This window comes from Hypanus sabinus, chromosome 20, assembly GCF_030144855.1.
Source record: "Hypanus sabinus isolate sHypSab1 chromosome 20, sHypSab1.hap1, whole genome shotgun sequence".
NCBI classification, from domain to species: Eukaryota; Metazoa; Chordata; class Chondrichthyes; order Myliobatiformes; family Dasyatidae; genus Hypanus; species Hypanus sabinus.
The window spans coordinates 1,084,442-1,107,604 of NC_082725.1; the positions used below are offsets into that span (position 1 = coordinate 1,084,442).

At 42.3% G+C, this 23,163-nt stretch overlaps 1 pseudogene; it reads right to left on the bottom strand.

The window, feature by feature from the left end:
• The window catches only part of LOC132378222 (alpha-1,6-mannosylglycoprotein 6-beta-N-acetylglucosaminyltransferase A-like), a 130,517-nt pseudogene that overhangs the window by 66,824 nt on the left and 40,530 nt on the right, over positions 1-23,163 (bottom strand).

Sequence of the window (23,163 nt, forward strand, 5' to 3'; positions counted from 1 at the left end):
AGAATAAGTAAATTTAGGAAGGACAACAAAATTCTAGGGGCATATAGCCCGATGGGAGTTCAGGGAGCTGGGTTAAGCACAATAGGCAGCGATTCAAACAGAGAGAGGAGAAATGGGCTAAAAATTCTATATCTGAATGCATGAAGTGTCAGAAATAAGGCGGATGAGCTTGAAGCCCAGGTGCGAATGGGTAACTATGATGTTGTTGGGATAACGGAGACATGGCTGCAGGGAGATCAGACCTAGGAAATGAATGTACAAGGGTATACGTGCTATCGTAGGGACAGAAATGTGGGCGGGGGGGGGGGGGTGGCCCTGTTGGTGAGGAATGAGATTCAGTTCTTTGCAAGGGGGGACATAGGGTCAGGAGAAGTAGAACCTGTGTGGATAGAAATGAGGAACAGTAAGGGCAAAAGGACCCGGATGGGTGTTGTCTACAGGACCCCAAACAGTAGCATGGATATTGGGTGCAAGTTGAATAGGGAGTTAACATTGGCATGTGACAAAGGTAATGGAGGATTTCAACATGCAGGTGAACTGGGAGAATCAGGTTGGTGCTGGTCCCCAGGATAGGGAGTTTGTAGAGTGCCTACGGGATGCATTCTTGGAACACTTGTACGAGAGCCGACCAGGGACAAGACTATTCTGGATTTAGTGTTATGTAATGAACAGGATTTGATAAGCGATCTTGCAGTAAAGGAGCCATTAGGAGGTAGTGATCATAATATGATAAGTTTTTATCTGCAATTTGTGAAGGATAAAGGCAGCTCAGAGGTGTCAGTGTTGCAGTTGAACAGGGGAAACTATGGAGCCATGAGGGAGGAGCTGGCCAAAGTTGACTGGACAGATAGCCTAGCAGAAAAGACAGTGGAACAGCAATGGCAGGTATTCTTGGAATAATGCACAAGGTGCAAAATCAGTTCATCCCCCAGAGAAGGAAGGATTCAAAGGGGGGAAAGGGGCCACAGTGGTTGACAAAGGAAGTCAGAGATTGCATAGCATTAAAAAAGAGGAAGTATGACAGAGCTAAGGTGAGTGGGAGGACAGATGATTGGGAAGTTTTTAAGGAACAACAGAACTTAACTAAAAAGGCAATACGGGGAGAAAAAATGAGGTACGAACGCAAGCTAGCCAGGAATATAAAGGAAGATAGCAAAAACTTTTTGAGGTATGTGAAGAGAAAGAAGATAGTTAAGAACAATGTTGGGCCCTTGAAGAATGAATTGGGTGAAATTGTTATGGGAAACAGAGAAATGGCAGAAGAATTTAATGAGTACTTTAGATCTGTTTTCACTAAGGAAGACACAAGCAATCTCCCAGATGTATGGATGGGCCAAGGACATAGGGTAACAGAGGAAATGAAACAGACTGACATTAGGAGGGAAACGGTGATGAGAAAACTGATGGGACTGAAGGCTGACAAATCCCCAGGTCCAGATGGTCTGCATCCTAGGGTACTAAAGGAGGTGGCCCTGGAAATTGCGGATGCATTGGTAATCATTTTCCAATGTTCCTTAGATTCAGGATCAGTTCCTGAGGATTGGAGAATGGCTAATGTAATCCCACTTTTTAAGAAAGGAGGGAGGGAGAAAACAGAGAACTATCGACCTGTCAGCCTAACATCGGTGGTGGGGAAGATGCTAAGAGTCTATTACTAAGGATGAAATAGTGGCATATCTAGACAGCAGTGATAGGATTGGGCTGAGCCAGCATGGATTTACCAAAGGCAAATCATGCTTGACTAATCTGTTGGAGTTTTTCGAGGATGTAACCAGGAAGTTGGAAGGGGGAGATCCAGTGGATGTAGTGTACCTCGATTTTCAGAAGGCATTTGATAAGGTCCCACATAGGAGATTGGTGGGTAAAATCAAAGCTCATGGCATTGGGGGGAAGACATTGACATGGATAGAAAACTGGTTGGCAGATAGAAAGCAAAGGGTAGCGGTGAATGGGTGTTTCTCGGACTGGCAGGTGGTGACTAGTGGGGTGCCACAAGGCGCGGTATTCGGACCACAGCTGTTTACAATTTACGTCAACGATTTAGATGATGGCATTGAGAATAACATCAGCAAATTTGCTGATGATACTAAGCTGGGTGGCAGTGTGACATGTGATGAGGATGTTAGGAGAATTCAGGGTGACTTGGATAGGCTGGGTGAGTGGGCAGATACTTGGCAGATGACGTTTAATGTGAATAAGTGTGAGGTTATCCACTTTGTGAGTAAGAACAGGAAGGCAGATTATTATCTGAACGGTGTAAAATTAGCTAAGGGAGAAATACAAAGAGATCTAGGAGTCCTTGTTCATCAGTCACTGAAGGTGAATGAGCAAGTGCAGCAGGCAGTGAAGAAGGCTAATGGAATGTTGGCCTTTATTACAAAGGGAATTGAGCACAAGAGCAAGGAAATCCTCTTGCCCTGGTGAGACCACACCTGGAGTATTGTGTACAGATTTGGTCTCCAGGGTTAAGGAAGGACATCCTGGCTGTAGAGGAAGTGCAGCATAGTTTCACGAGGTTAATTCCTGGGATGTCTGGACTGTCTTACGCAGAGAGGTCAGAGAGACTGGGCTTGTACACGCTGGAATTAAGGAGATTGAGGGGATCTGATAGAAACATATAAGATTATTAAGGGATTGGACAAGATAGAGGCAGGAAATATGTTCCAGATGCTGGGAGAGTCCAGTACCAGAGGGCATGGTTTGAGAATAAGGGGTGGGTCATTTAGGACAGAGTTAAGGAAAAACAACTTCTCCCAGAGAGTTGTGGGGGTCTGGAATGCGCTGCCTTGGAAGACGGTGGAGGCCAATTCTCTGGATGCTTTCAAGAAGGATCTAGATAGGTATCTTATGAATAGGGGAATCAAGGGATATGGGGACAAGGCAGGAACCGGGTATTGATAGTAGATGATCAGCCATGATCTCAGAATGGTGGTGCAGGCTCGAAGGGCCAAATGGTCTACTTCTGCACCTATTGTCTATTGTTATTCTCTAGGGTGTTCTGCACACGTACTCCCAAGTCCCTTTGCATCTAAGATTTTTGGATTTTCCCTGTTTAGAAAATAGTCTACACATTTACTTCTACTACCAAAGTTCATGACCATGCATTTTCCAACATTGTATTTCATTTGCCACTTTCTTGCCCATTCTCCTAATCTGTCTTAGTCCTTCTGCATCCTATGCGTTTCCTCAACACTGCCTGCTCCTCCACCAATCTTAGTATCATCTGCAAACTTGACAATAAAACCATCTATTCCATCATCTAAATCATTGATTCCATCATCTAAATCATGTATTTATTAAAAACTGCTCTAAAAAGCCATCTCTTAGGCTTTCAACAAACTCACTCTCTTGAGGTCCATTACCAACCTGATTTTCCCAATTAACCTGCATAAAATTTCCCATGACTATCATACTGCCATCAGGGTCCTTTTACCCTTGCAGATTCTTAACTCAACTCACAAGGATTCAACATCTTCCAATCCTATGGCACATCTTTCTACTGATTTGATGCCATTCTTTGCCAGTAGAGCCATACCAACCCCTTTGCCTGCCTTCCTATCCCTCTGATACAATATATAACCTTAGACATTTATATCCCAACTACAACCGTCCTTCAGCCATGATTCAGTGATGGCCACAACATCATACCTGACAATCTGTAAAAGTGCAATAAGGTCATGCACCTCATTTCGTATACATCGCACATTGAGATTACGATTTTGCATTCGTAAGGTACTAATACCCTGTTGGTTCTGATTATGTCCCACCACCTGCCTGCCCTTCCTGACAGTCTGATCCACACTATCTTTACTTTTTTACCATCCATCCTATCCTGAATCCCATCACTCCGGTTCCCAAACCCTGCCAAATAAATTTAAGTCCCCCCCCCCCCCCCCCCAACAGTTCTAAGAAACCTGTCCACAAGAATATTGGTCCCCAGTCGGGTTCAGTTGCAACCCGTCACTTTTGAATAGGTCATACATCCTATTGATCCAAGAGATCCCAATGATCCAAGAATCTGAAGCCCTGTCCCCGCACCAGCTTCTCAGTCACTTATTTATCTGCCAAATCATCCTGTTTCTACCCTCACTGGCATGAAGCACAGGGAACAATCCACAAATTACTACCTGGGAGTCCTGTTTCTCAGCTTTCTACCTAGCTCTCTAAAATCTATTTTCAGGAGCTCTTTGCTTTTCCTTCCTAGGTGTTAATTGAGGTGTATCTAATAAAGTGGCCACTGAGTGTATATGCACTACAAACAGTCTCATACTGAAATCAGCCCACAGACATGAGAATTTGATTCAGTTCTCACCAAATGCCTTATCAAAGATAGCATCAAAATCAGCCTGAAGAAATTAGAGGTTACATCTAAAATCTGAGAAGACATTACACTCAAAAGACAGATCTGGAGGAAATTTGTTGTAGGGAGAGCGATGCTACACAAGAGATACCTCTGCTGTGCTGCAGAGAACAAGCGGCAGCTGTGAAAGGAAAGACTGAACAAACAAACGACCCAATCACTAACCACAGTCACCATTTACTCTTGCCTGCACTGCACTAGAATATATGGATCTCAGATCGGCCTCTACAGCTACCTGAAGACCCACCAACAGATGACCGCCTGAGAGAACATCATACTTGACTTGAAGATCCATCTGAGCATCCACCAATAGACAACCTGTTAGGAGAACATCATACTCAACCTGTCTATCCATCAATAGACAACTGGTAGGGGAACATCACGCTCAACTCAAGTGATCATACTAATACAGGAGACCAGCAGCATGTTTAGTTTCTCTTACCATTTCAGCTGATCTATTGATGTGGAAATGGTGATGTTGTGACCGAGCAAGTACACAGAGGTTATCAGATCACCCCATTGCACTAACTCCTCAAGTGGACCTCCTTTGAAGACATTCTCAGCAATCTTAAATCCAGATTCCTTTGTCAAAAGACCCAAATGAAGTAAAATCTAACAGAGCAAATATGAAAATTGTTATCACTTTTTAATGAAGTTACAATATTTTAAAAAGGTTTAACTATGTTGACAGAGGCAACTGAGGCCCAATTTTAGAGGTGTCACTGGAGGTAAATGTAGGGGGATGTCAGAAGTAAATTTTTTTTAATACACAGAATGGTGGGTGCATGGCATGCACTGGCAGAGGTGGTGGTAGAGGCAGATACATTGGAGACATGTAAGATTGTCTTAGATAGACACATGGGTGATAGAAAAATGGGAAGTAATTCACACAGGTCTAAAAGCTTCTGGGGACTGATATTGCAGACACCCAAAAATAATGCTGTGAGGGTTGACTCCCTGAGTACAAAAATATCCCAACTATTGATAGATCAGCCACATCTGTGATCACATTTGATGTACTAAGTGACAACATCAGTCTGGTCTGCAAACTTCCTTGAAGTAAGTAACTTAGCCAATGTTGTCTAACTTGATGTAGGCCAGTTACATAACCCCATTGTTCTATGTTTAGCTGATGGAGACAAGGATCTTGTCTCTTGGAAGTGACCCCATGGTCACTTCACTTTGTAAATCATATCTCTAGAACAGCCAATCCCATGCTGTGGGACAGCAGTCTGTGTTTTATAGACTGTGTTGTTTATTTGCAAAGATGTCCTTTTAATTTCAGACTGATTATAGTTTGTAATTTATGTTAAGAACTGAAGACTGGTTCACATTTACATCAAGAAGTTGAACAAGGAATATTGGTTATAATTTTAACTTTGTTACAAACGCTTTGACCCTTTGGAAAGGTCATGCTGCACTGATGGATAGAACATAAGACTATAAGACATAGGAGCAGAATTAGTTCATTCAGCCCATTGAGTCTGCACTGTCATTCCATCATAGCTGATTTATTATTCCTTGCAACCCCATTCTCCTACTTTCCCCCCATAACCTTTGATACCCTGATTAATCAAGAACCTGTCAACCTCCATTTTAAATGCACTGCCCACAGCCATCTGTGGCAATGAATTCCACAGTTTCACCTCCCTCTGGATAAATAAATTTTTCCTCATCTCTGTTCTAAATGGACATCCCTCAATTCAGAGGTTGTGCCCTCTGGTCCTAGACTCCCCACTATAGGAAACATCCTCTCCATATCCACTCTATCTAGACCTTTCAATATTTGATACGTTTCAATGAGATTCTTTCTCATTCTTCTAAACTCCAGTGAGTACAGAGCCATCAAACACTCCTCATATGTTAACCCTCTCATTTCTGGGATTATCCTTGTGAACCTTCAATGGATCCTCTCTAATGCCATCACATCTTTTTTTTAAATATGGTGCCCAAAACTGCTCACAATATTCCAAGTGCAGTCTGACCAATGCCTTATAAAACCTCAGCATTACCTCCTTGTTTGTGTATTATTGTCTTCTTGAAATGAATGCTAATATTGCATTTGCCTTCCTTACTGCCGACTCAACCTGCAAGTTAATCTTTCGCAAATCCAGCAAGAGGATTCCCATGTCCCTTTGCACCTCAGATTTTTTGAATTTTCTCCCCATTTAGAAAATAGTCCACTCTTTTACTATTTTTGCCTAATTGCATGACTGAGCACTTCCCTACACTATATTCCTTCTGTCACTTCTTTGCACGTTCCTCCAATCTGTGCAAGTCCCTGTTTTTTCAGCATTACATGCCTCTCCAACTACCTTCGTATTGTCTGCAAACCTGGCCACAAAGTCATCAATTCTGTCATCTACAAACAAGAGAAAATCTGCAGATGCTGGAAATCCAAGCAACACTCACACAATGCTGGAGGAACTCAACAACCAGGCAGCATCTATGGAAAAGAGTACAGTCGACATTTCAAGCCAAGACCCTTTATCAGGACTGAATTCTGTCATCTAAATCATTGACATATGAAAAGGAGTGGTCCCAATACCAACCCCTGTGGAACATCACCAGTCACTGACAGCCAAGCAGAAAAAGCTACATTTATTCTCACCCTTTGCTTCCTGGCAATCAGCCAATCTTCTCTCAGTGTTAGCACCTGTCCTGTAATTCCATGGGCTCTTATTTTGTTAAGCAGCCTCAGGTGCTGCACCCCTTCTCAAAGGCTTCTGAAAATCCAAGTAAACAACATCCACAAAAACTCCTTTGTCTATCATGCCCGTTTTTTCTCAAATAATTCCAACAGATTTGTCAGGCACAATTTCCCCTATAGAAAAATGCTGACTTTGGCCTATTTTATCATGTACTTCCAAATACTCAGAAACCTCATCCTTAATATTGAACTCCAACATCTTCCTAACCATTGAATTCAGGTTAACTAGCCTATAATTTCCTTTATTCTGCCTTCTTAAAGAGTGGAGTGACATTTGCAATTTTCCAGTACTCTAGAATCATGCCAGAATCTAGTGATTCTTCAAAGGTCATTACTAATGCCTCCACAATGTCTCCAGCTGCCTCATTCAGAATCCTGGGGCATAGTCCACCTGGTCCAGGTTTACCCTACCTTCAGACTGTTCAGCTTCCCAAGCACCTTCTCCTTAGTAACAGCAATGAGTATAAAGATAAGTTGCAACGTAAAAGGTGGGTAAAATCGAAAAGGGCGGATACAGGACAAAAGGTGTTTTATTTGAATGCGTGCAATATATGGAATAAGGTAGATAAACTTGCAGCACAGTTACAGATTCACAGGTAAGATGTTGTAGATATCAGTGAAGGAAAGAAGATGATAGCTGTGAGCTTAATATTCAAGGATACATATTGTATTAAGAGGACAGACAGGAAGGCAGAGGAGGCGGCAAAAATTAATGGAAAGTTAGAGGATTGGGAAGTTTTTAAAAACCAACAGAAGCCGACTATAAAAGTAATTAAGGTAAAGATTGAATATAAAGTGTAAAAGAGAGGTGAGAGTGGATATTGAACCGCTGGAAAATGATGCTGGAGAAATAGTAATGGGGGACAACAAAATGGCAGAAGAACTGAATAAGAACTTTGTATCAGTCTTCATGGTGGAAGACACGAGTAGTATGGTGGAAGTTCCAGGTGTCAGGGGTCACCTGACACACCTGGAAGTGTGTGAAGTTACCATAACTAGAGAGAAGGTTCTTGAGAAACTGAAAGGTCTTCAGGTAGATAAGTCACCTGGTCCAGATGGTGTACACCCCTGAGTTCTGAAACAGGTGGTTGAAAGAGATCATGGAGACATTGGTAATGATCTTTCAAGAATCACTACATTCTGGAATGGTTCCAGAAGACTCACTCCACTCTTCAGGAAAGGAGAGAAGCAGAAGAAAGGTAACTATAGGCCAATTAGTTTGACATCAGTGGTTTGGAAGATATTGGAGTGATTCATAAGGATGAGGTCTCAGGGTACTTGGAGGCACATGATAAAATAGGCTGTAGTCAGCATGGTCTCCTCAAGGGAAAATCTTGCTTGACAAATCTGTTGGAATTTTTTGAAGGAACAACAAGCAGGATAGAAAACAGAGAATCAATTGATGTTGTGAACTTGGATTTTCAGACGCCCTTTGACAAGGTGCCACACATGAGGCTGTTTAACAACCTATGAGCCCATGGTATTACAGGAAAGATGGCTAAAGCAGTGGCTGATTGGCAGGAGGCGAAGAGTGGCAATAAAGTGAGCCTTTCCTGGTTGGCTGTCAGTCACTAGTAGTGTACCACAGGGGTCTGTGTTGGGACCAATTATTTTTACATTATATATCAATGATTTGGATGATGGAACTGATGGCTTTGTTACAATGTTTACAGACGATATGGAGGGGCAGGTAGTTTTGAGGAAGTAGAGTGGCTACAGAAGGACTGTGTGATGTACATCTGGCTATAGCTCCTTGAGGACCATGTTAGGGATCTGGAGCAGCAGCTGGATGACTTTCAGCTTGTACAGAAGGAGATAATTGATCAAAGTTACAGGGAAGTAGTCATCCTGAAGTTGCAGGAGGCAAATAGCTGGGGGGCTGTCAGGAGAAATGGAAATGTGAATAGGCAGTTAGCACAGAACACCCATGGCCATTTCCCTTAATAAAAAGTATACTGCTTTGGATACTGTTCTGGGGGGTGCTCTCCCTGGGGAATGCCAAGGAGACTGGGATACTGGTACTGATCATGGGTCTGTGGTGCAGAAGGGAAAGAGGGACAAGAAGGGAGTGATAGTGATATTAGATCCAATAGTCAGGGGAACGGATAGGAGAGTTTGTGGATGTGAACAGGACACCCAAATAGTATGTTGCCTCCCAGGCGTCAGGTTCAGGGCTGTCTCAGATCACGTCCAAGATTTGAGAGAGGAAGAGCAGTCAGATGTTTTGGTACATATTGGTACCAATGACATAGGAAGGAAAAGGAATGAGGTCCTGAAGAGAGATTTTAGAGAGCTAGGTAGAAAGCTGAGAAGCAGAACCTCCAGGGTGGTAATTTCTGGATTGCTGCCTGTGCCATGCGCCAGTGAGGATAGAAACAGGATGATCTGGCAGATAAATGAATGGCTGAGAAGCTGGTGCAGGGGACTGGGCTTCAGGTTCTTGGATCACTGGGATTCTTCTGGTGGAGGTATGACCTGTTCAAAAGTGACAGGTTGCACCTGAATCCAAGGGGGACCAATATTCCTGTGAGTGGGTTTGTCAGAGCTGTTGGGAGGTTTAAACTAATTTGGCAGTAGGGTGGGAACCGGAGTAAAGGGACTCAGGATGGGATGGATGATAAAAAATGCATTAATAACATGCAGTCTGTCTGTCAGGAAGGGCAGGCAGATGAGATGCCAAAAACGCAGCCAGCAGGGTGAATATGTGCGTTACGGATGCAGAATCAAAAAGGGTAGCAAATACAGTACTCAAATTACAACTCAATGCACAGAGTATAAGAAATAAGGTAGATGATTTTGTTGCATGATTACAGATTGTAAGCTATGATGTTGTGGCCATCACTGAATTGCGGCTGAAGGATGGTTGTAGTTGGGAACTGAAGGTCCAAGGTTATACGTTATATTGGACGGGTAGGAAGATCAGCAGAGGAGGTGGTTTAGCTCTAGGTAAAGAATGACATCAAATCAGTAGAAAGATGTGACATAGGATCGGAAGATGTTGCATCCTTGTGGGTTGAGCAGAGAAGCTGCAAATGTAAAAGGATCCCGATGGCAGTTATATACAGGCCTCCCAACAGTAGCTGGGATGTGGTCTACAGATTACAATGAGAGATAGAAAAGGAATGTTAAAGGGGCAATGTTATGGTAGTCATGGGAGATTTCAACATGCAGGTTGATTGGGAAAATTAGGCTGGAAATGGATCTCAAGAGAGTGAGTTTGTTAAATGCCTACGAGATGTCTTTTAGAGAAGTTTGTTATTGACTCTACTAAGGAATAAGTTATACTGGATTGGGTGTTAAGTAATGAACCGGAGGTGATTAGGGAGCTTAAGGTAAAAGAACCCTTAGGAACCAGTGATCACAATATGATTGTGTTCAACTTGAAATTTGATTCGAACAAAGTAAAGTCTGACATAACAGTATTTCAGTGGAAATAAAGGAAATTACAGAGGTATGAGAGAGGAGTTGCCCAAAGTAAATTGGAAGGAGCTGCTGGCAGGGATGACAGCAGAATAGCAATGGCGTGAGTTTCTGGGGAAAATGAGGAAGGTGCAGGACATGTGTATTCCAAAAATGAAGAAATACTCAAATGGTAAAATAGTACAACTGTAGCTGACAAGGGAAGTCAAAGCTAATGTAAAATCAAAAGAGACGGCATACAACAAAGCAAAAATTAGTGGGAAGACAGAAGATTTGGAAGTTTTTAAAAACCTACAGAGAGCAACTAAAAGAATCGTTAGAAGGGAAAAGATGAAATATGAAAGCAAGCTAGCAAACAATATCAAAGTGGATAGCAAAAACTGTTTCAAGTTTGTAAAAAATAAAAGAGAGGTGAGAGTGGATATAAGACTGCTAGAAAATGAGGCAGGAGAAATAATAACGGGGGACAAGGAGATGACTGATGAACTACATGAGTATTTTCCATCAGTCTTCACTGTGGAAGACACTAGCAGTATGCCGGATGTTGTAGTGTGTGAAGTGGGTGCAGTTACTATTACAATGGAGAACCATAGAGCACTACAGCACAGTACAGCCCCTTCAGCCCTCCATGTTGTGCTGACCCATATAATCCTTTAAAAAAAGTACTAAACCCACACTAACCCATAACCCATTTTTCTTTCATCCATATGCCTGTCCAAGAGGCTCTTAAATACCCCTAATGTTTTAGCTTCCACCACAATCCCTGGCAAGTCATTCCAGGCACTCACAACCCTCTGTGTAAAAAAACTTACTCCTGATGTCTCCCCTAAACTTCCCTCCCTTAACTTTGTACATATGCCTTCAGGTGTTTGCTATTGGTGCCCTGGGAAACAGGTACTGACTATCCACCCTATCTATGCCTCTCATAATCTTGTAGACCTCTATCAAGTTCCCTCTCATTCTTCTACGCTCCAAAGAGAAAAGTCCCAGCTCTGCTAACCTTGCTTCATATGACTTGTTCTCTAAACCAGGCAACATACTGGTAAAACTCCTCTGCACCCTCTCCATAGCTTCCACATCCTTCCTATAATGAGGTGACCAGAATTGAACACAATACTCTAAGTGCAGTCTCACCAGAGATTTGTAGAGTTGCAACATGACCTCTCTACTCTTGAACTCAATCCCACTGTTAATGAAGCCTTGCATCCCATAGGCCTTCTTAACTACCCTATCAACCTGCGCAGTGACCTTGAGGGATGTATGGATTTGAACCCCAATGTCCCTTTGTTCATCCACACTCTTAAGTAACTGACCATTAATCCTGTACTCACTCTTCTGGTTTGTCCTTCCAAAATGCATCATCTCACACTTGTCCGGATTGAACTCCATCTGCCATTTTTCTACCCAACTCTGCAGCCTGTCTATATCCTCTTGTAACCTTTGACAACCTACAGCTCCATCCACAACTCCTTCAATCTTCATGTTATCTGCAAACTTACTCACCCATCCTTCTGCCTCTACATCCAGGTCATTTATAAAAATCACAAATAGCAGGGGTCCCAGGACAGATCCCTGCGGCACTCCACTAGTCACCGACCTCCAGACAGAATACTTTCCTTTCACAACTACCCTCTGCTTTCTTCCTTTAAGCCAATTTTTTATCCAAACAGCCAAGGTTCCACTTATCCCATGCCTCATGACTTTCTGGATGAGTCTGTCATGAGGGACCTTGTCAAATGCTTTGCTAAAGTCCATTTAGACCACATCCACTGCCCTATCCTCATCAATTTCTTTTGTTACCTCTTCAAAAAACTTAATCAGGCTTGTGAGGCACGATCTTCCCTTCACAAAGCCATGTTGACTATCCATGAGTAGATTGTACTTCTCCAAATGCTCATAGATCCTATCCTTAAGAATCATTTCCAGTAGTTTGCAGATCACTGATATAAGACTCACCAGTCTATAATTCCCAAGTTTCTCCCTATTACCTTTTTTAAACAAGGGAACTACATTTGCCATTCTCCAGTCCTCCAGCACTTCCCCTGCAGCCAAAGAGGATTCAAAGATCATAGCTAATAGGTCATCAAAAAGCTGAAAGACCTAAAGGTACATAAGTCACCCGAAGCTAGGGTTCTGAAAGAGGTAGCATTAGAGATCGTAATGGCATTAGAAATGATCTTTCAGAAATCAATGGACTCTGGCATGGTGCCAGAAGACCAGAAAATTGCAATGTCACTCCACCCCCTAAGCAGCAAGTTTTTTGACAGGAGTCATTGATTGGAGTACTGCACAGATGCAACAGGAGTGTTCCTGCACAGGTCCGACAAAGATTTTCAACGGGAAATCCAGTATTTATAAAAGAAAATTACCACCTAGTGGATCGGTCATTGTTGGAGTGGTAGTCTGAGGCAGAGTAGGAAAGATATAGGCTTCTGGGAGAACAGGCGGAGTCTCAGTAAGGCACTCTTTATTTCTTTTTCAACTCTAGAGAGCATAGAATCCATAGAGTCAGTTTTCTGTTCTGGGTGTCAGATGTGGGACTCACAGCCTCTCCGAATGGCAACATCTGTGTCAGGTGCATCAACATGCAGCTCCATCAACATGCAGCTCCTTAGAGATCGTGTTAGGGAACTGGAGCTCGATGGCCTTCGGCTTGTTAGGGGAAGTAAGGCAGTGATAGACAGGAGCTACAGGGAGGGAAGCACCCCTGTGGCCATCACTCTCAACAACAAGTGCTCCATTTTGAGTACTGTTGGGGGTTATGACCTCCCTGGGGGAGGGAAGCAACAGCTGTGCCTCTGGCACTGAGTCTGGCGCTGTGGCTCAGAAGGATAGGGAAAAGAAGATGGCAGCAGTTATAGGGGACTCTAGAGTTAGGGTAATTCTACGGATGAGAAAAGGAAACACGGATGGTAGTTTGCCTCCCAGGTACCAGGGTCTGAGATGTTTCTGGACGTGCCCACCATAAGGGAGGGTGAGCAGTCAGAAATCATGGTTCATATTGGTAACGACGGCATGGGAAGATAAAGGGAGGAGATCCCAATAAAAGAATATAGGGATTTAGGAAGGGTAGTAATTGCAGGATTGCTGCCTGTGCTACACGACAGTGAGGAGAGGAATAGAATGAGGTGACAGATCAATACGTGGCTGAAGAATTGGAGTAGGGGGCAGGAATTCAGATTTCTGGATCTTTGGGAACTCTTCTGGGGCAGGTGTGACCTGTACAAAAGGGACGGGTTGCACTTGAATCCGAGAGGGACCAATATTCTTACAGGCAGGTTTACTAGAGCTGTTGGGAGTGGATTAAACTAATATGGCAGGGGGATGTGAACCAGTATGATAAAGCTGAGGATGAGCCAGCAGGTTTACAAGTAGATGATGGGTGTGACATGATGGCAAGAAAGGACAGCCAAGGATTGGGTACAAATGTGGACAAAGCAAAGAGTTAAATTGTACCACAAAGGTAAAATTCAGAAGGGTAAAGAATGCAGGACTGAAAGTGCTGTATTTAAATGCACATGGCATTTGGAATAAGGTGGACGAACTTGTGGCGCAATTAGAAATTGGTCGATATGACATCGTGGGCATCACTGTGTCGCAGCTGAAAGAATATAGTTGGAAGGACTGGAAGTTTGCAAGTCTCACCCCACTCTTTAAGAAGGGAGGAAGACAAAAGAAAGGAAATTATTAGCCACTAAGCCTAACACTGGTTGGAAAAATGTTTGAGTCTGTTGTTAAGGATGAGGTTTTGAGGTACTCGGATGTACTTTATGTCGAAAGGACTGACAAAAAGGCATAGGCAGTGTGTGACTCTATCGGTAAGAGATGGAATTACATTTTTAGAAAGCAGTAACATAGGGTTAGAGAATGTTTTGTGGTGGAGTTAAGAAATTGCAAGGACAGCAAAAAACATTATGGGAATCGTATATAGCCCTCCAAGTAGTAGCCAACATGTGGGGTTGAGATTGCAAAGGGAGCTGAAAAAGACACATAATAGGGTAATGTCACAATAGTAAAGGGGGATTTCAATATGTAAGGGGGTTGAGAAAATCTGATTGGTGTCGGATTGCAAAAGAAGGAATTTGTTGTATGCCTACAAGATGGCTTTTTAGAGCAGCTTGTGCTTGAAACTACTCAGGGAAGGGCTCTCTTAGATTGGGTGTTGTGTAATAACCTAGATCTTATTAGGGAGCTTAATGTAAAGGAACATTTAGGAGACAGTGATCATAATATGATTGAATTCATACTACAATTTGAGAGGGAGAGGCATAACTCACATGTGTCTGTATCACAATGGAATAAAGGGAATTACAGAGACATGAGAGAGGAGCTTGTCCAGGTGGATTGGAGGAGGATACTGGTGAGGATGACGGCAGAGCAGAGATGGCTGAAGTTTCTAGGGATAGTTTGAAAGGTGCAAGATAGATATCTCCAACAGAGGAAGAAGTTCTCGAATGGCAGGGGTAGGCAACCGTGGCTGACAAAAGAAGTTAAGGTCTGCATAAAAGCCAAGGAAAGAGCATATAAATTAGCAAAAGTGAATGGGAAGTTGAATGATTGAGAAGCTTCTAAAATCCAACGAAAGGCAACTAAAAAAGCAATAAGAAGGGAAAAGAGAAAATATGAGGGCAAATGAGCCAATAATGTAAAGCAGGATACCAAAAGGTTTTTTTCATTTATATAATGAGTAAAAGTGACGTGAGTCTTGATATTGGACCACTGGAAAATGATGCTGGTGAGGTAGTAAGATGAACTTAATTGGTACTTTGCATCTGTCTTCACTGTGAAGGACACAGGCAGTGTGCCAGAGGTCCGGGAGTGTCAGGGAACAGGAGTGAGTGCCATTGCTATTACAAAGGAAAAATTGCAAGGCGGTGGATAAGTGACCTGGGCCAGATGGACTACATCCCAGAGTCCTGAGAGAGGTTGCTGAAGAGATAATGGATGCATTGGTCATGATCTTTCAAGAATTACTTGATTCTGGGATAGTCCTTGAGGACTGGAAGATTGCAAGTGCCCCTCCACTCTTTAAGAAGGGAGAAAGGCAAAAGGAAGGAAATTATAGGCCAATTAGCCTAATCTCAGTGGTTGGAAAAGAGTTAGAGTCTGTTATTAAGGACGAGGTTTCAAGATACTTGGAGACTAATGGTAAAATAAGTCAAAGTCAGCATGGTTTCTGTGAAGGGAAATCTTGCCTGACAAATCTGTTTGAGTTCTTTGAGGAAGTAACAAGCAGAGTGGACAAAGGAGAGGCAGTGGATGTCATTTACTTGGATTTTCAGAAGGCATTTGATAAGGTGCCACACATGAGGTTGCTTAACACGATAAAACCCTATGGCATTGTAGTAAAGATACTGGCATGGATAGAAGAATGGCTGACAGGCAGGAGGTAGTGAATGAAAATAAAAGGGCCCTTTTCTGGTTGGCCTGCCACTGACTTGTGTTTCTCAGGGGACAGTATTGGCATTGCTACTTTTCACATTGTTTTGTCAATAATTTGTATAATGGAATTGACGGCTTTGTGGGAAAATTTGCAGATGATATGAAGATATGTGGAAGGGTAGGAAGTGCTGAGGAAGCAATGTGATTGCAGCAGGACTTTGACAAATGGGCAAAAAAGTGGCAGATGGAAAACAGGATTGTGAAATGTATGATAATACATTTTGGTAAAAGGAACAATAGTGCAGACTATTATTTAAATGGGGAGAAGGTTCAAACATCAGAGGTGCAGAGGGGCTTGCGAGTGCTTATACAAAACTCCCAGAAGGTTGACGAAGTGCCACACATGAGGCTGTTTACAAAACTAAGAGCCCATGGTTTTACAGGAAAGTCACTGGCATGGTTAGAGCATTGACTGATTGGTAGGAGGCAGTGAGTGGGAATAAAAGGGTCCTTTTCTGCTTGGCTGCCAGTGAGTAGTGGTGTTCCGCAGGGACTGCTTTGTTTTATGCTGTATATAAATGATTTAGATGATGGAATAGATGGGTTTGCTGCCAAGTTTGCAGATGATACAAAGATTGGTGGAGGGGCAGGTAGCGTTGAGGAAGCAGGTAGGCTGCAGAGGGACTTAGACAGATTAGGAGAATGGGCAAGAAAGTGGCAAATGAAATACAATGTTGGAAATTGCATGGTCATGCACTTTGGTAGTAGAAATAAATGTGTGGACTATTTTCTAAACAAGGAGAAAATCCAAAAATCTGAGATGCAAAGGGATTTGAGAGTCCTTGTGCAGAACACCCTAAAGGTTAACTTGCAGGTAGAATCAGTGGAGAGGAATGCAAATGCCGTGTTAGTTAGCATTCATTTCAAGAGGTCTAGAATACAAGAGTAGGGATGTGATGCTGAGGCTTTATAAGACACTGGTGAGGCCTCACCTTTTGGGGTCCTTATCTCAGAAAAGACTTGCTGGCATTGGGGAGGGTTCAGAGGAGGTTCACAAGGATGATTCTGGAAATGAAAGGGGTATCATACGAGGAACGTTTGACAGCTCTGGGTCTGTACACACTGGAGTTTATAAGGGTGGGGGGGGGATCTCATTGAAACCTTTCAAAACTTGAAAGGCCTAGACAGACTCAATGTGTAAAGGATGTTTCCTGTGCTGGGAGAATCTAGGACAAGCGAGCACAGTCTCAAAATAGGGGAACATCTATTTAAAACAGAGGATGGAGAATTTGTGGAATTTTTTACCACAAGCAGCTGTGGAGGCCAGATTGTTGTGTGTATTTAAGGCAGAGCTTGGTAGGTTCTTGATTGTACATGGCATCAAAGGTTATGGGAGAAGCTTGGGGAGTAGGGCTGAGGAAGGTGAAAATAGATCAGCCATGATTGAATAGTGGAACAGACTTGATGGGCCAAGTGGCCTAATTCTGCTTCTGCATCTTATGGTCTTATGGACTTTGACAGACGAGGAGAATGGGCAAAGAAATGGCAGATGGAATACAGTATTGAGAACTACACGGCCATTCACTTTGGTAGAAGAAATGAAAGGGTTGACTACAGTATTTTCTAAGTGAAGAGATGATGTTCCTTAAGGTAGGGTGTCTAAGTCCAGAAGACACAACATCAGAATAGGGGGGTGTCCATTTAGAATGGAGATGAGGAGGAGTTTTTTCAGCCAGAAAGTGATGAATCTGTGGGACTTGTTGCCACAGGCAGCTGTGGAGGCCAAGTCTTTATGTATATTTAAGGCAGAGGTTGATAGATTCTTGATTGGTCAGGGCATAAAGGGATATGGGGAGAAGGCAGGATATTGGGCTGAGAGGAAAATTGAATCAGACATGAAAGGTTGGGAGAGCAGACTCAATGGGCCATATGGCCAAATTCTGCTCCTATACCTTATGGTCTTATGATCTTCATCCCATTTCGAACTCACTCACTCTCCTCCATCAACATACTCATATGTTCTATACTCTCTTCTTACCATCTGTGCTGGTTCTGCGCTCGTATGCATGGTGCATAATCCTACCCATGTCTAAATGCATATATTAGACAATAAAGGGAAGTGCCTGTTGTACACGTCTGTGATCATAGCAACCACAATCTTTGCTCACAGTACAGCTAAATTTTATTAGAATGATACAAAGTTACACTTGGAAGATTATCTTCAGTTCTCATTATAGGAAAGATGTGGAAGCTTTAGAGAGGATGCAGAGGAGATTTACCAGGATGCTGCCTGGATTAAAGAGCATGCCTTATGAGGATAGGATGATCAAGCAAGGACTTTTGTCTTTGGAATGAAGGATAATGAGAGGTGATTTGATAGTGTACAAGATGATAAGAGGCATCGATCAAGTGGACAGCAAAAGACTTTTTCCCAGGGTGGAAATCGCTAATATGAGGATGCATAATTTTAAGCTGATTTGAGGAAAAGATGGGGGCATGTCAGAGGTATTTTTTTTGCACAGACTGCCTGGATTGTGCTACCAGGTGTAGTGGTCGAGGAAAATACATTAGGTATATTTAACAGACTTATAGATAGGGACATGGGTGAAAGAAAAATGGAGGGCCTTGTAGGAGGGAAGGGTTAGATTGATCTTAGTGTAGGTTAAAGGGTCAGCACAACATTGTGGGCCAAGGGCTCACATGCTCTAATGTTCTATGTACTGAAAAGCACTTTCCTCTGCAGAAAAATACCAGATTCAGAAACAGGAGGCAAAAGTCAAAAAGTATTGAATACACGATTGAAGATGTTATATTTGAATGCACTCAGTATATGGAACAAGGTAGATAATTTTGTAGTACAGTTAGAGATTAGTAGGTAGGATGCTGTGGGCATCTGACTCGAGGCTGAAAGAAAATCATAGTTGGGAGCTTAAAATCCAAGAGATCAGAATGAGAATCAGGTTTAATATCACAGGCATATGTTGTGAAATTTGTTAACTTAGTGCTACCAGTACAATGCAATACATGATAACATAGAAAACAGTACATAAGTGAATTACAGTAAGTATATATGTATATTAAATAGTTAAATTAAAATAGTCTTGACAATTTAAGAAAACTAGACAAAATCTTTTATTGTAAATTTTTATCTTAAGTACAGTATAGTATGGTAACAGGCTTTCTGGCCTAATGAACCCACTCCACCTAGTTACATCCATGTGACCAATTAACCTGCCAACCCATACATCTTTGGACTGTGGGAGGAAACTGGAAGAAACCCACATGGTCACAGGGAGAATGTACAAATGCCTTACAGATTAGGTGTGGAGGGTGGAGGTGATTTAAACCCAGGATGCTTTCACTATGAAGTGTCACGTTAACCGCTATACTACGTGCTGCCCAGCTAAATATTGCTAGAGCAGTTGTAGCATAACCAACATGTCTGTACTTCTTTGTTTCTTACTTCAGTTTTGAAATAAATACTTTTACAAAATTTAAGAAAACCTCTTAATAGCTTTAATACCTTTTTCTGCGGTCGATTTTGCAGATTATATTTCTTAGCCAATGCTTTCACAGCCATTATCCATTTCTCATTCATTCTCTCTATTCTTAGTTTTATCCACAGAAGTTCTTCACGTTCAGCCAGTGTTGTTAGTAAACCATCCAGGCTGCTTAACATTTTAGCCTTGCAACAAACAGAATAATCAGAATTGTGAACCATACAGTAAACGTGCTGTGAAGCCAGATGCATGATTACCAATGACAAGGCAGTGGTGGTTCATCTCCTTTTCCCAGCAACAGTGCAACTACATATAGCCAAATGTTCCCTAACAAATTTCATGTCAGCATTGGATAGAACCAAAGGAAATCAGTGTTCAAACCTGCCTTTAAAAAAAAGTACACCTTGCACTCAGAACCCAACAAGACAGGGAAAATCTATCTGTTCAATAACATAGACACAAGATATTCTGCAGACGTTGACTGCCACTGACATATTGTCTGGGACTCCCAAACTGTAAAAGGGCTGGATAGGAAAGAGTTTGTCAAATATGTTCAGGAAAGTTTCTTTAATCAGTACATAGAAGTCCCAACTACATAGAGTATGATACCAGGTCTTCTATTAGGGATTGAGACAGGACAGGTGACCAAGGTTTGTGCAGGGGGACACTTTGCATCTAGTGATCATAATGTCATTAGTTTCAAGGTAATAAGGATCTGGTCCTTGGCTTCTAAGTTGGAGAAAGACCAACTTTGACGGCATCTGAAAGGATCTGGCAAGTGTGGATCGGGACAGGTTGTTTTCTTGCAAGGGTGTACTTGGTAAGTGGGAGGACTTCAAAAGTGAAACTTGAAAGTACAGTTTTTAAGTTCCAATCTGAAAAAAAAAGGCAAGGATACCATGTTTAGGGAACCTTGGTTTCTGGGAGATATTGAGGCCCTGGTTAAGAAAATAGAAGGAGGTGCATAACAGGTATAGGCAGGTAGGAACAAATAAGGTACTTGAGGAGTATGTGACGTGCACATAAGAAAGGAATTAGGATGACTGAAAGAAGACACAAGGTTGCTTTAGTAAACAAGGTGAAGAACAAGGGCTTCTGCAGACATATTAAGAGCAAAAGGATTGCAAGGGACAAAATCAGTCCTCTGGAGGATCAGAATGGTAATCTGTGCATGGAGCTGAAAGAGATGGGGGATAACTTAAAAGGATTTGTTGCATCTGCATTTACTCAGAAGACAGACACAGAGACTATAGATATGAAGCAAAGCAACAGCAAGGTTATGGACCCTATACAGATTACAGAGGAGGAGGTGTTTACTGCCTTGAAGCAAATTAGGTTGGATAAATCCCGAGGCCCTGACAAGGTGTTCCCTTGGACCTTGAGGGGTACTGCAGAACTTGCAGGGGCCCTAACAGAAATACTTAAATTATCTATAAGGACAGGTGAGGTGTTGGAGGATTGGAGAATAGCCATAGTTGTTCTGATATTTAAAAACTGCTCTACAAATAAGCCAGGAAATTATAGGCCAGTCAGCCTGACATCAGAAGTGGTAAAGTTATTTGAAGGTATTCTAAGGGACTGGATATATGAGTATTTGGATAGTAAGGGACTGATTAGGAATCGTCAGTGCGGCTTTGTGCATGGTAAGTTGTGAGTAAGTTACCAGAAAAGTTTTTCGAGGAAGTTACCAGAAAAGAGGATGAAGGTAAGGCAATGGATTTTATGACTATGCTGGAAATCTTGAGTGACATAATGGGTTGCCAATGTCAGCGGAACTCAATCCAACATACATTCCTCCATTATTTCCCAGAAGGTGCTGAAATGCTTAACAAGGCGAGGATAAATGCAAATCATTCTCAGTTCAAGAATTTGTTGGCATAGCTGTTGGTAAAAAAAAAGCCACCTCCCCTTTCCACTTGCCACGTGGGCTGAAAAGAAATGGCCAGCTGTCATATTCTAAGATGCATAACTTCATACTATGCTAAAAACCAACCCGAATGCATGGTTCTGAGGCAAATTCTGCTGGTGGGTCTATGTTATTCATACTCATCAATAGCTTAGCAGCTTGAATAGAGTTATTGGTCAGACTGGACTTGGAGTATTGTGAACAATTTTGGAGAGGATTCAGGGGAGGTTTATAAGAATTATCCCTGGAATGAAAGGATTTAATTCATGATGAGTGCCTGATGACTCTGGACCTGTACTTACTGGAGTTTAGGAGGAGTATCTAATTGAAAGCTATCAAATATTGAAAGGCCTAGATAGAGTAAACGTGGAGAGGATGTTTCCTATAGTGGCGGAGTCTAGGACCAGAGGGCACAGACTCAGAATAGAAGGATGTCTCTTCGGATTTGATGGGTTGAATGGCCTAATTCTGCTCCTAAAGAATTTATTATTGTCTAGATTTTATTGTTGGCTCCAAGTTACAACAGCAGGAAACCCATAACCCCTCTTGTCACTGTCTAACGGGATTTATCTTTGTTTGTCATCTTAAAGAATCCAATTTGTAGTTAAGTCCTAAGTCTAAGCTAACTAATTTGTCACAAGTAATTTTTCAGACATCCTCACTAGAGAAAAAAATTCCATCATATATCTTTTTCACCTTGCAGAATTACAGTGAAACCATCACAAGTCAATACAGAGTGTTTTCATATGTGCAGAGCCAGGCCTGGGTTATTAAAAGCTTTTGCTTTCACAGATGTCTGTAGAAATTCGATTTTGTCCATAGGTCTGAAAGTAAGGGAGTTTCAGCGAGAATGCTGTGGTCAACACTGAGCAGCTAGGCCGAAGGGCCTCTTCCCGGCTGTATTACTCTAATACTCAAAATCGACTCTCTGGTAACCAGACTGGCAATGAAAACACACAAAGCTAAGAAGAGTGAACAAATTTTGGAGGCAGAGAAAATTAGTTCTTCCATTGAAATAAACAACTGTAGATGAATTTAAATTTAAAAACATTATGGGAGCTCATTCGTATGTCGAGGTGTTCATAAGCTGAGCATTCTCAACCTTAGGGTGGCCTAAATTAGGAATAAAGATATTTTCCTGTTTGACTATTATATCGATTATACTTGTCTTCCTTGAATGTCAGACTAACGTCATACTAAAAAGAGCTTTGACGAGTGACAGTTCAGACATTATAAGTTTTGAGGGAAGGGGATTTCACTCAGGTCCAGTGCCCAAGTAGAAAAGGGAGCAGTGGGTCGCTAGAGCAAAATAGAGCTTTGACCAACAACTGATTGGCATTTGGGATTGATTAACAAAAGCAAATGAAAGGAAGGTAGGGACAAGCGCATCAGGCCTCCTTGGAGGGGACAGAGTCAGAGTGGTGATCTTGAGGCTTTAGCTCTTCAAGGTTTCTGTGAAGAGAGGCTTCAGTCACAGATTGAAAAGAAAAGAAAAGCTCAAGGTTAGGCTTTTTTTCCCTTCCTTTCTTTTTATCTGCCCAGCTAGGACAGTAGAGATGCCAGGCAGGATAGTTGAATTCTCTTCTTGTGGGATGTGGGAAGGCAGGGAGACCTCCAGAGTCCCTGATGACTACAACTGCTAGAACTGCATCCAGCTGCAACTTCTAACAAACTGTGTTAGGGAGTTGGAGCTGGAACTGAATGAATTCCGGATCATTCGGGGGGCTGAAGGGATGATAGATAGGACATATAGAGAGGTAGGACACAGGAAACTGGGTGACAGTTAGGAAGAGGAAAGGGGTGAAGGAGCCAGTGCAGGGTACCTTGGCAGGTTAGGCAGCACCTATAACTGTTTTATACAAAAGCAACATTATCCAGGAAAACA